The 14,842-nt window shown below is 46.9% G+C and overlaps 1 pseudogene; it reads left to right on the forward strand.

The window, feature by feature from the left end:
* The first annotated feature begins 11,183 nt into the window (after window positions 1-11,183).
* On the forward strand, window positions 11,184-11,301 carry LOC124778084 (annotated as a pseudogene).
* The last annotated feature ends 3,541 nt before the right edge of the window (window positions 11,302-14,842 follow it).

Raw genomic sequence — 14,842 nt, forward strand, 5'->3', positions numbered from 1 at the left:
TCAGACACAAGCACGGTGCATTTAGTATCAATGAGCGCTCTGTCCGTGGGTAGACTGGGGAAAGGCACGCGATCTATCTGAGTCTGACAGGGCAGATTGTGATGGACCGGAGGCTCAGCACAAGCATTTCGGAAACTGCACGACTTGTCGGGTGTTCGAGAAGTGCTGTAATGAGTGTCTTCAACTAGTGATGAAACTAAGGTGAAAGCATGTCCAGACTTATGGGGGTGGGGGGGCACCCCTCGTTACAGATGTCGGACGTCGTCGGCTAGGCAGGCTGGTTAAACACGACAGGCGGCGAACTGTGACGGAACTAATATCAGGTTTTAATGCTGGTCGGAGTACAAGTGCGTCTGAACACATAGGTGCAGCGAACACTCCTAACAGTGGGCTTCCTCAGCAGGTGATTCACGCATGTGCCAATGTTACCACCACGACATCGATAATTACGACTGAAACGGGAGCGTGACTACCGGCACTGGCCGTTGGCGCAGTGGCAGAGCGTTGCATGGTCTGATGAATCGCGATATCTTCATCATACCGATGGGAGGGCGCAACTCTTCCAGGGGAACAGCTCCTTGACACCTGTACTGCGGGACGGAGACATGGTGGCGTCGGCTCCATTATTCTCTGGAGAACAGTCACGTGAGCGGTCATGGCTCCAGTGGAGCTCGTGCAAGGCACCATGACGCCCAAGGAGTATCATACACTGGTTGCAGACCACGTACATCCCTTCATGACGGCCATATTTCCCCACGGCAGTGACGTTTTTCAGCAAGAGAATGCGCCATGTCACAAGGCCAGCAGTGTGAAGGAGTGGTTCGAGGAACACAGTGTCGAGTTCCAGCTGATGTGCTGGCCACCAGATTCGCCAGATCCGAACCAGATAGAACACAACTGGGATGTGATTGAACGTGGCACCAGAGGTCATCGCCTCCCCCTCCCCGGAATTTACTGGAATTAGGTGACTTGTGTGTGCAGACGTGGTGCCAGTTCCCTCCAACGACTTACGCAGGTCTCATTGCCTCCATGCCACGACGCGTTGCCACTGTTATCCGGCCCAATGGTAGACATATCGGCTATTAAGTAGGCGGTCATAATGTTCCATGTGATCAGTGTAATTAAAGTGAACACAGTGTCAGTGCATAGTGGGACACAGTTCCCACGCTGTTATATGTGCACCTGTGATTGTGTGAGAAAAGTGTTAACGTTATGGTAGCAGGGTCTGGTTTGGCTTCAAGTTGATTTGAGTTTCCAAAACAGCTATGTCCGCATAGTTCTGTCGCGTATTCGCCTCCGTGCACTCTTTTTACTTCATATGCAGTTTATATGGCATAATATTTTAATTAATTTTAAATTGCTTATTGTTGCGAGCACGACAGACAAAATACGATTCTCACTATTAGTTTCTGCAGTTGAAAATATTTTAACTTTATGCACTTTGACCTATTATGTGGGGATACGCACAACACTGAAAGATTTCCTGCTGTGGACGTACAATCTTTAATTTGCAAACTATTTTCATATAAAACTGATCTGGTTTGTTAGATATGGAACATGGTATCATTACTGTAACTAATTATGGAATAAAAAATGCCCTTCGTTACTTTCATCTCTTGAATGCACTTAAAACTACTCTTATTACCTGTATGGAAGTTACAGTATATTATGTTCGCTAAACGTAAAAGCTGCAGTGGATTTTCTTTAGATATATGAACACTATTAATTGCCACGAGCATGAAACTAAAAAAAATGAAATTTGATTATTATATTATTTGCCAGAATAGGTTTTGCACAGCAGTCTTTGATCACACTCAAGTAAAATTTGTTCACTCATGAATTATTTACGTAACTGATAACATAATAGCAGCTGCCCATATCCACCTGAAAATGACATAATAAAATCCGCAATTTCCCTCTGAAGTCGCCAGGAAGCTGAAAGAGATAATTTCAATGTGCCGTTACCTGCCCGCTATATTGCGGGAAAACTGCTTTCATTCACGGCTCTGCGTCATGAAAAATTACTAATATGCTGAAAACGACTAAGAATGTGGAATGAAATCTTGGGCAAGCTAGCAATAAATTATTACAGGAAATAATTTTAACAATTTCTATATTCAAAAAATCAACATAAATTGAAAGTTCACACCTTTTACAAATATAAGCCTCCAATTGCGTCTTTCTCGATCAGAGGAAAACCGAAGGCTACCTAAGCTTTCAAGCCAGCGTCACAGGCTTTAACGGCTACAAGAAGACAGAGACAGTAATGTTTTAACCTCCACTATTTATAGGTAGTTTAATATGCATCTTTGTAATTATTTTTAATTATCGTTGTCTGCTTCGATACATACATTCGCCGACCACAGACGTTATTTGTGAAATATAGATACATAAATATTGCACAAACATAAAAATGAAAAATTGTTGTTTCCTTTTATACATAATCTATAACCATTCATACAGTAACGAAATAATAGTAATAATAATAATAATAATAATACAGATAAATATTTATTTTTATTTTTTAAATATAACTGTTTTGCAAATGTCTTGCCAGGAGACGTCACAGTTCTCTTAATGTGTATCAGAGATGAGTATTGGTTTCATTAATTAGCTTTTTGTAAGTGAACGTATAGTGCATTGTCTGTCGTTTATTGGTTAAATTTGGATACAGTAAAGTATTTGTCAGTTTTCAAATGTTTGTTAATCATTTCTGTGATTTTTTTTAAATTCGTGTAAATCCTGGAAACATCGATCGATATATCGAAATATTGATAATTTTCACATCGTGGTGTCGATATCCTTTTTAAATACGAGACAATATACACTCCTGGAAATGGAAAAAAGAACACATTGACACCGGTGTGTCAGACCCACCATACTTGCTCCGGACACTGTGAGAGGGCTGTACAAGCAATGTTCACACGCACGGCCCAGCGGACACACCAGGAACCGCGGTGTTGGCCGTCGAATGGCGCTAGCTGCGCAGCATTTGTGCACCGCCGCCGTCAGTGTCAGCCAGTTTGCCGTGGCATACGGAGCTCCATCGCAGTCTTTAACACTGGTAGCATGCCGCGACAGCGTGGACGTGAACCGTATGTGCAGTTGACGGACTTTGAGCGAGGGCGTATAGTGGGCATGCGGGAGGCCGGGTGGACGTACCGCCGAATTGCTCAACACGTGGGGCGTGAGGTCTCCACAGTACATCGATGTTGTCGCCAGTGGTCGGCGGAAGGTGCACGTGCCCGTCGACCTGGGACCGGACCGCAGCGACGCACGGATGCACGCCAAGACCGTAGGATCCTACGCAGTGCCGTAGGGGACCGCACCGCCACTTCCCAGCAAATTAGGGACACTGTTGCTCCTGGGGTATCGGCGAGGACCATTCGCAACCGTCTCCATGAAGCTGGGCTACGGTCCCGCACACCGTTAGGCCGTCTTCCGCTCACGCCCCAACATCGTGCAGCCCGCCTCCAGTGGTGTCGCGACAGGCGTGAATGGAGGGACGAATGGAGACGTGTCGTCTTCAGCGATGAGAGTCGCTTCTGCCTTGGTGCCAATGATGGTCGTATGGGTGTTTGGCGCCGTGCAGGTGAGCGCCACAATCAGGACTGCATACGACCGAGGCACACAGGGCCAACACCCGGCATCATGGTGTGGGGAGCGATCACCTACACTGGCCGTACACCACTGGTGATCGTCGAGGGGACACTGAATAGTGCACGGTACATCCAAACCGTCATCGAACCCATCGTTCTACCATTCCTAGACCGGCAAGGGAACTTGCTGTTCCAACAGGACAATGCACGTCCACATGTATCCCGTGCCACCCAACGTGCTCTAGAAGGTGTAAGTCAACTACCCTGGCCAGCAAGATCTCCGGATCTGTCCCCCATTGAGCATGTTTGGGACTGAATGAAGCGTCGTCTCACGCGGTCTGCACGTCCAGCACGAACGCTGGTCCAACTGAGGCGCCAGGTGGAAATGGCATGGCAAGCCGTTCCACAGGACTACATCCAGCATCTCTACGATCGTCTCCATGGGAGAATAGCAGCCTGCATTGCTGCGAAAGGTGGATATACACTGTACTAGTGCCGACATTGTGCATGCTCTTTTGCCTGTGTCTATGTGCCTGTGGTTCTGTCAGTGTGATCATGTGATGTATCTGACCCCAGGAATGTGTCAATAAAGTTTCCCCTTCCTGGGACAATGAATTCACGGTGTTCTTATTTCAATTTCCAGGAGTGTACATCGATACATCTAAAAACTCGTCCACACCTACTTGAAACCGACCAGTGTTTTTTTTTCTTTTTAAAGAAGGGGGTTGGTAGGAGAAGGGCGAGGCTGGTGAGATGCTATTATGGTTGAAATCAACTCACCGGACTAAACATTATACAACATGCACTGACCTGAAACGGGAGTAGGCTGAAAATAAGTTCGTTGATTGCAAAAAAAAATTACAATTCATTTCACTGCCAGGCCGACAACCTTGGTCCTTGCTCTCCGAGCCTTGCAACAAAAAGCAGGACGCAGCTCTGTAGTCGAGTGCCGGCTTTGTTAATAGAAGTCCCACGGGCCGGGCGCTGGCCGTGTGAGAAGTCGAGCGTCATGACACGTAATGAGTGCGCTCGTATCGGCGGTCCTCTCTTTGCCTCTGCTCCCGCCCCCCCTCTCTCTCCCACCTCCCCTCTACACCGTGATCCTTAATCCTTTCCCCTCTGTCATGTCCCTGCGCTGGGAATCCTTGGTAACGAGCTGCCTTATTAGGAGGCCCGGTACCCACTTCATTTCTCAGACGGCGGTTCCTCTCAAATGAAATGTGTATTTCCTCGAGCAGCTGCGGCAGGAACCGCTGGCAGCGCAAATTGCGCCGCGAGTCACGAACTGGACGACAGGAGCCACGCCCCCTCACGTACAGCGCCGGCTGCCGCGTCCAATGCTGCCAGCGCGGGCCTGACGGGCGCAGAGCGAACTGTCGGGACAGGCAGCACCTGCACTGCTTTTGGCCAACTAGCCACTGCTTCCTACTTTCACATCCGTGCTAATTTTCGAAGTGCAGGGCGTTTCAGTAAGATTCAGCCGATTTCACAAGACGATCTCACATCACATTACATGACATGTATTCTACAGATCCCACTGCGAGTGCTGTCTGAGATGCGGAAAGGTGTCAAAGTTGTACACTATCAGGTCGAAAGTATCCGGACACCATATTAGTGGTCATAAATATGGGATGTGTCTAACATTCGCCTTTATGGGGGGTAAACTCTTAGTGATGTTGAAACGTCTCTGTGAAGTCGTTTCATAAGACGCTTGTCGAATTCGGTGGAACTTATTCACTTTACTGCCTGATTTTAGCTCAATTCATGAACTCTTCCAGAAAGACTGATCACTCAGATAAGGCCTAGTGTATATTACATGTCTGTTTTAATGTGGGGTTTCGGTTTTGTTTTGTGGGAAACACTGAGTTAGTCATCGTCTGCTGGGAGCAGACGATGTTACTTCTCGTTCGAAGGGGAGCACAGGATGACCAACTTAGGTTTCCAATACCTGAACAGAGAGGTTTACCCATCTTAGTCGAAGGCTGTGTAGAAGGCTGTTTTTGTGTGTGAGATTGGCGACGGAGGGCTACCTGTCTGGTAGCTTCCGCTGCACGGGGAGCTAGGGAATCTCGAAAGAGAAAGGGGCACTCTCCTGCGAACGCTTGGTGAGTACGGGTCGTAGCTCTTAACGGGGGTTTCAGGTGATAGAAAGCAGGTCGAGTTAGGACTTCGTTATGTTTAACGGTTGAAATACTAAAGAACTTCAGCTTATCTGAAGCGTGTGAAGCGAGTTATTTTTCCGAATGTGCCATAGTTATATTGCTTTAAATAGGCGATTTTTGGGTGTTAAAAGTGTGGAAGGTACTTTGTTCATTTTGAACAACGATGAAGTAGAATTTCAAACGGTAAATCTGATTAGGAAAAGCTGGTTAGGATCACTTCAACCGTACATGAGTGTAATACTGTGTCGAAGTGAGTACGATTTTGAATGATTTTTAATATTTTGTGGAAGTTGCTTTTGTCTTTATGTGTCGATTTTGTGCCTCGTGTTTGGTAATCAATGACCCTTCTGGTCTACCACGGCACCGCAATAGGCTTTATTTTAACAGTTTGCTTGTTTAATGAGCTATAATTTCTGCAAGAATATCTGTTCTGTAGTGCGCTTTCTGCAAAGCAGCACAACAGTTTGATTCGGAATGCACCACGTGCTCTAATTCTGCCGTTTGCAAGCAGCAGACGCAGTTAGTATGCTGAATAATTATCGCACAACCTCGTGCATTGGTTAAACCTCTGTCCAGAATAGTGCATGCGTAAAGCCGTAATGCGAATCTCACTGAGATATTTTTATGGTATGAATCCAAAGGAGATGATAGTATCATTGTCTCCCACCCCCGTTTTCTGTGTTTCTTCTTGCTGTAGTTAAATTGTGCTCTGTCACGTTCTCACGTAATTCTTACTTAAATATTTCTAGTCAGGCACCAGTTATATGTAGTTAGAATGTGCAACCAAACACTTAGATACAATAAATAATCTACGCGAAAGATAAATTCTGTGGCGTTGATCTTACCCACTCACTCCGATTTCCAAGCCTGAATTAATCAAGCTGCTTCATGCACGACATGGAGTGCTATTTATCTGGCTACTTAAAGAAATTTGCATACTTAAAATTAAATTATTAAAGTAATAAAACTAATAATGTTCCGCCGGCCGCGGTGGTCTAGCGGTTCTGGCGCTGCAGTCCGGAACCGCGGGACTGCTACGGTCGCAGGTTCGAATCCTGCCTCGGGCATGGGTGTGTGTGTGATGTCCTTAGGTTAGTTAGGTTTAAGTAGTTCTAAGTTCTAGGGGACTTATGACCTAAGATGTTGAGTCCCATAGTGCTCAGAGCCATTTTTAATAATTTTCCAGCTCTACTTTTTCTAAATGGTTAGGAAGGGTTTGGGCTGGTGCCGACCCTGAATTTATGAATTTTTAACATTATTTGTGTGAGAGAAGCAGCTAGAAATGCGAGATAACGTATATGGCTCGATGAGAAACGTCGTAAAGATAGTAATACGTTACAATGTGTCTGATTGTGGTGGAATGGCAGCCCATTTTTCCTCAAGAATCCAAACCAGAGAAGGTACTGATGTACGCTGGGGTCTGGAGCGAACTCGGCGTTCTAACCCACCCCACCGAGCGAGGTGGCGCAGTGGTTAGCAGACTGGACTCGCATTCGGGAGGACGACGGTTCAATCCCACGTCCGGCCATCCTGATTCAGGTTTTCCGTGATTTCCCTAAATCACTCCAGGCAAATGCCGGAATGGTTCCTTTGAAACAGCACAGCCGACTTCGTTCCCCGTCTTCCCTAATCCAATGAGACCGATGACCTCGCTGTCTAGTCTCCTCCCCCAAAAACCAACCAACCAAACCAAAAACCTACCAACAAACTCACCCCAAAGGTGTCCTATTGGGTTCAGGTCGGAATTCTGCTCAGTCCAGTGTGTTTCCGGATCGTTATTATCCAGGAATCATCAGCTCACTGACGTATCCGGCAAGTGCGAAACAACAAAGAGTGGAGGCGTGAGTGGAAAAACAGGTTTAATCTCTCAATTGAAGCTGAGCCAAGATATGAATACAAATAGACGGAATTGTACACTGAGTCCATATCACAATCATACAACATTGTCACTTCATGTCTGAACACGTCAGTAGTTACAAACGGTGAGTCCAAACACTTTGCGAGACTGCAGCCTGACTTCAAAAATGGTTCAAATGGCTCTGAGCACTATGGGACTTAACAACTATGGTCATCAGTCCATCTATGGTCATCAGTCCATCTATGGTCATCAGTCCCCTAGAACTTAGAACTACTTAAACCTAACTAACCTAAGGACATCTCACAACACCCAGTCATCACGAGGCAGAGAAAATCCCTGACCCCGCCGGAGCCTGACTTCGCATTGCCGTCCGCGGCGGAGCGAGCGCTTTTAACTAGTCCGGTGCGCAGGAGTACGTAGGCCGCCGGTGAGCCCACGGTGTCGTGTCGTGGCGTGGTTGGCCCGTAGTCGGTAGGTTGCTATTTTCCGCATGTATGCCGCCTGGCGTTGCTGTGGTTACCGCGGAAGCAGCTTACGGGTGGTCGCGCCTTCGCTGTTAAGGGTCGGCTGGTGGTGCCACCGCCTGTCGGCCGCGGGCCGAACGTCGTGATTCCTGGCCGCGAAACGCTGTGCGCCACGGTGCAGTCACTGATGATGCCGCACTCACAAATGCTGTTTCATCACAGGGTGCATTGTCATACTGATACAGTCGCCGTGTCCGAACTGTTGCAGTACACAAAACTGTAAAATGTAAAATTTTGTTTTTGTGTGGATCCACAGCCTTTACATCAGCGATCGTCAAACATTTTTGTTCAAAAAAACGTTCAAACGTGTGTGAAATCTTATGGGACTTAACTGGCTCAAATGGCTCTGAGCACTATGCGACTTAACTTCTGAGGTCACCAGTCGCCCAGAACTTAGAACTAATTAAACCTAACTAACCTAAGGACATCACACATATCCATGCCCGAGGCAGTATTCGAACCTGCGACCGTAGCGGTCCCTCGGCTCCAGACTGTAGCGCCTAGAACCGCACGGTCACTCCGGCCGGCGGGACTTAACTGCTAAGGTCATCAGTCCCTAAGCTTATACACTACTTAACCTAAATTATCCTAACGACGAACACACACATCCATGTCCGAAGGAGGACTCGAACCTCCGCCGCGACCAGCCGCACAGTCCATGACTGCAGCGCCCTAGACCGCTCGGCTAATCCCGCGCGGCAAACATTTTTGTTCCAGAGCCAATACTGATACTGTGGATAGGGACCTAGGGCCGCATCTGCAGCGATCTTATTAGTTGGTAACCAAGATAAATTAGTATGTTATGAGGCCGCTGTAGACTAAGGGCTCGATATGTTGGCTGTCGGCCCCAGTCACTGGTCGTTAAAAGTCTGCACCATTTGGTACACTTCGTGTCGACTGTGCTCTATTTCACATTGCTGCCACTCTCAGCGACCACGAAGTTGTGACTATAACTGCCAGATGAAGTGTTGTTGTGTAGTCTGTGTGAGTGGATAATTACTTGCCTTATAACAGTAATTGCACTTGTATTTAAATGCAATGTGACTACATTACTAAACGTTTTGAATGTCATTTTTCTTGTCATTAGGTTGCATTACAAAGGCATTAATTTAATTTCACATTGCTTGCTACAAATATATGACACTGTCTGTAATGCGCATTCACGAATTCATGGTACTTCCGTGTAAAAATTTGTACCATAGGAACTGATGGGTACGAGTTGTGCTCGGCCGTGAGTTGTCAGTACTGGAAGACAAACAGTAAAGCACTCCCCCTCTCACATCCTGTAATCCCGCAGTAGACGAGCTACTTACCTCTCCCCCCCCCCCCCCGCCCCCCCCCCCCCCGGGGTAAGCGTCCAACTTTACTTAGCTCTAGGCCGATTCCACCAACGTCTAAAGGGAAACTTAAGCACTTCATAAAATACTACCTTCTCTGTAAGTATTTTTTTATGTTACAGACAATGAGATGGAAAACAACGCTCTTCGAAAGCTCTGAACATCAGTTGACATCTTTTGACTGAGCTGTTAGTCGCTAGATGCATATTATTATAAAATACGGCCGAATCCGCGCGCCGCACAAATACTTGGTTAGCGCCGCATGCGGCCCGCGGGCCGCAGTTTGACGATCATTGCTTTAAATGCTTAACAGTAGAAACCACGGTCCGTAGTAGGCTGTAATGTAGACGATCTTTATTTAAATCGTGCCATTGGCTAATTTCGAAGGCTTGACATTTTCAAGCACAAATGTAATATTACACACTAAATGTCATTATTGTCAAATTAATTTTCACTACACGTAAAAAGAAGACTTTATATTCCATTCTTACATTGTGAACGGATCCACATTAATGTGACAGCTTTAATCATCATATAGGCACTTTGTTCTAAGTATTACAGCTTGACATGCCAATCAAGTTTGTTAATGTAATCACGTTAATGTAGATCCATATGAAATGTAAGGATGGAATATAAAGTCTACTTGTTACGTGTAGCGAAAAATAATTTGACAATTACTATATGCAATACGTAATGTTGTTGTACATGTGACCGAAAATGACAAGTCGTTGACATTAGCTAATCGTACAATTTAAATAAAGAGCGTCTACATTACAGCCTCCTACAGATCATGTTTTCTTTAATTAAGCTGTAAAATCTGTTTATATCCTTCCCCATTCAGTGTTTCCGTAAGCTCATTCGCATTCGGGAGGACGACGGTTCAATCCCGTCTCCAGCCATCCTGATTTAGGTTTTCCATGATTTCCCTAAATCGTTTCAGGCAAATGCCGGGATGGTTCCTTTGAAAGGGCACGGCCGATTTCCTTCACAATCCTTCCATAACCCGAGCTTGCGCTCCGTCTCTAATGACCTCGTTGTCGACGGGACGTTAAACACTAACCACCACCACCACCACCACCACCACCACCGTAAGCCCATTAAGGGGACTGCACCCTAACGACTTTTTATTGATTATTATGGCAGCTCCTGCTTGCGCTCTTCTGTGTTGTTCTACCCCATGATGTATTATAGTATAATTTCGTAGATCGCCAGTTCCTTTCCTTTTCTTTTTGGTTTCTGTGACGAATGTTATATCACATCTCTGCTCTTCTAGTACTTTTTTTGTAATTCCGCTTCCATTGTGGATATCCCTTTCATGCTCCCTGTTACTATGTTTGCATTATCTACTGCACCGAAGTACTTGTCCTCCCTCTTTTCTCGGTTCGTTATATGGGTTCCTGTTCAGATTTTTTCTCGTATGTATTTCGCCAGTAATATCTGATTTCGCCTGGTCACCATATGAAGGGCGCGCAGGTGTAGTTGGGTATCGGGGCTGGGTCTTCCAGTTACGCTAACGCCAGCGTAGCCCTCAACTTCACTGAAGTTCGCAAGCTCTTCGCCCAGCTTTGGAGGTGCTTTCGTTAAAGCGGTGTCTCCTAGTATTACAGTTATGAATGTTACTGATGTTTTCGAACTGTGATTGACTGACGACAAACAAACGTGCTAAAAATTCCTTTTTTTCAGAACTGCCTTTCTTGCTGTTGGGCAACGGCCTTGCCGCAGTGGATACACCGGTTCCCGTCAGATCACCGAAGTTAAGCGCGGTCGGGCGTGGCCGGCACTTGGATGGGTGACCATCCGGGCTGCCACGCGCTGATCCCATTTTTATGGGTGGACTCAGCCTCGTGATGCCAATTGAGGAGCTACTCGACCGAACAGTGGCGGTTCCGGTCATAGAAAACCACCGTAACGACCGGGAGAGCGGTGTGATCACCACACGCCCCGCCTATCCGCAGCCTCATCTGAGGATGACACGGCGGTCGGATGGTCCCAATGGGCCATTTGTGGCATGATGACAGAGTGCTTTCGTGCTATTGCCAGCGTGCATCTTGTATCCTCTCTACTTCGGCGATCGCCATTTATTTTACTGCCCAAATAGCAACCCTCGTCTACTGCTTCTAGTGTCTCATTTCATTTAATTAGCTAAGCATCACCTGATTTAATTCCATTGCACTCTGTTACGCTTGTTTTACATTTTTTGTTGTTCATTTTATAATTTTTTTTCAAGGTACTAGCCATTCCGTTTAACAGTTATTCCAAATCCTTTGCCGTCTCTGAAAGATTGATAATGTCCTCAGCAAATCTTAAAGTTTTTAATTCTTCGTCATAAATTTTTATTCTCTTGCAAAATTTCTCCCTTGTTTCCTTTAGTAGTTGCTCAATGTACAGGTTGAATAACTTGGCGGGCAGGGTATAAGACTGTCTCACTTCCTTCTCAGAAACGACTTCCTTTTCAAGTCCTTCGACTCTTGTACCTGCAGCCTGGTTTCTGTAAAAGTTGTAAATAATCTTGAATTCCCTGTATTTTATCACAAACTCAAAGTGCGTAGTTCAGTTAACAACGTCAAAGCTTTCTCTAAGTCTACAAATGCTAAAAACGTAGGTTTGGCTTTATTCAACCTATCTTCTGTGATCAGACGTAGGGTCAGCACTGCATCGTGTGTTCCTTCATATGTCCGGAATCCAAACCAATCATCCTCGAGATCTGCCTCTACAGTTGTCCATTCTTCTGTAAGTAATTCGTGCCAATATTTTGCAGCCAAGACTTATTAAACTGATGATCAGCACCTGCCTTCTTCGGAAATAGAATTGCGACGTTCCTCCCGAAGGTTGAGGGTATTTCGCCTGTCTCATCATCTTCCACACCAGATGGAATAATTTTGTCACTGCTGGCTCTTCTAAGGCTGTCAATAATTCTGAGCAAGTGTCCCCTATTCAAGGGGCCTTATTTCCACTTAGGTCTTTCAATGCGTAAATATCGGTCTGGAGGTAATAAATCGATACTTATCTGGCCTTGCAATGCGTGATGCAGCGCTTCTTGCAGATTCGTTATTACTCCCTGCGCATCCCACACACTGTCAGCTACTCCTTGCAAAAGTCTGGTTAACACCACCCTGCAATCTAATACTTCCAGATGCACCTGTAGGGTTCCCAGGTTACGATTTATTACGTCTTCCAACGCCTTAGCGTATTCCACTACATGCCCTGCTAATGCACGTAGCAACCATGTGTTATTCAGGACTTCCTTTGCAATGTCCCTATCCGAGATCCGTAAACCAGCTCATTTCAGAGCAAGAGGGGTGCATATCAACTGAACAGCTTGTTCAACATGTCGCGCAGTATAGGGAAAGGCAACGCCAAATAACGTTCATTTTGAGCACCTCTGTGCCAAGTGTCATCGCAGCCTTAACTTTGTTATGTGTTGTTTTCTTTCTGATCAGGCAGAGAACCAATTCCCAGACGGATCCGAGGATAGTCGAAGTCCCAGTGGATTGGATACCGAGGGCGTGAGACGAGTGGTTAAGGGATTGATCAAGCAATGGTCGTCCAGTAAGGAATTTTTTGGTTTTGTTTAATGTCATGGTTTTAAGGGGGCTCTAGACCACATTTAAGTTTTCTAGTAGTAAGTAAGTATGTCGTAAATGCCAATCCAAACAAGTTTAAGAGTTAGTTAAAGGACGACCCGGGGACCGGGCCTATCTGAATAGTGGAATATTGTAGCGGCACCACCGTTTAGGACAGGGAAAGTTGGTTTTGTGCGATATTCTGAGCGCAAGTTACAGGTGCGGTCCGGATTGCAGTAAGTTACGCTGACCAGCGGTGGCGAAGTGGAATGGAGGCCACAGGGGCCATCGAACCGCTGAAAAGCATAAACGAAGCGGTTCGCATGGTGTAAGTTATAGGCAGAAGGGGCCCATTGGCGCAACCGGGTTGTGGTGCATACGTGACGCGAAGTGACGTGTCAGCAAAACAGAGGCACACAGCCGAGTATAAATAGGTGTTGTTTTCTAACGAGAGTGATTGAAGTGTGACAGTTCTCCTGGGCGGCGGGGCGTGTCGCACAACCGGCTACAAGCTGAGCAGATGGGGCCCCAGCATTCCAGTCCACGGCGGGTCACTGGTTCGACCCTCTGAGGCCAACGCAGGCATTCAAGTGTGGCAGCTTTCCTGGACGGCAGCGCGTGTCACACAGCCGGGCTACACGCAGCAACAGATGGGGTGACAGCGTCCCAGTCCACGACGGGTCGTTGGTTCGACCCTCTGAGGCCGACGCGGGGTCCGCAGCCAGCCAGGACGGGCCACTCTTCGGCTCGCTACCATGGGCAGTCGTCTCGGCTCCCGACACACGCCGGAGACTTTCGTGGCGAAGGGCAGCAGATTCCGAAGCCGGATCGCGGTTGGTCGTTGCCGCCGCATTCCCAGCTATGTCAGCCAAGGAAGAAGCAGCAGCAGGGCTGGCCTAGGGCTCCCGGCGAAGCAGCGCGGAGTCAACGGGGATGGTGGCCGCTGAGTCAGTTGCTGGCGCAGCCATCCTGACGTAAACGGAACTCTACAGCTGGCGAACAAGGCCGGCACGACACAGTGCTGCATTGCACAGATCGCTGGGGCAGTGGCCTCAGCATTGTGGGGCCTGTGACGCTGATATAGGTGAACGAAGCACTGTAGTGGAAACGAATAAATCATTTGAAAAGCTCGGACGAGTTTTAATAGAGCATCTCCTGGCACCCATCTACTACATTTGGTGTCAATACGCCCGTCTGATACCACTACCATAAGGTAGCGAGATGTAGCACAGATATGCTTAAGAGCAATAGGGTTGCTATGTGAAGGGTGTTGTTTAAATCGTAGCAGCGCCTGTTGGCGACCCAGAATGGGGTACCACTATAGTACCACTACGGTACCAGTCCACGACGAGGGGAACCTGTGTATAGCAATGCCAGCAGTACGAAGACTGGTGACAGAGACGAATCAATGAAATCTGAGAGAGAACTGTCGAAGCGCACAGCAAACTTATATAAAGGCCAATCAGCTTTGCAGAATGCCCATCGTGGAGGCCTGTCTATCTGGTGGCGGCAGAGGTCCGTGTCACAATCATCATCATGGGGTGACAAGTGTAGGAAGCCATGAGAGCAAGGAAGGAGATCGTGAAATTGATGGCAGAAAAATTAGCGTGAGTGGTACTGAACTGAGCAGGGGAACCATCATTGAGGAGACAGAAATCAAAGTCTGTAATACGTTGGTCAATTAAAAGACCCCTTCTTGTCAAAGTGCCACTCCCCCACAGGTGTGCAATGAAGTCCCTGAGGAGGAGATACAGGAGTGGGAGTTGCTGTGTTAAGGTAGGTGGGTCAACATAAGCAAG

The sequence above is a fragment of the Schistocerca piceifrons genome, chromosome 2 (genome assembly GCF_021461385.2).
Source record: "Schistocerca piceifrons isolate TAMUIC-IGC-003096 chromosome 2, iqSchPice1.1, whole genome shotgun sequence".
Taxonomy (NCBI): Eukaryota; Metazoa; Arthropoda; class Insecta; order Orthoptera; family Acrididae; genus Schistocerca; species Schistocerca piceifrons.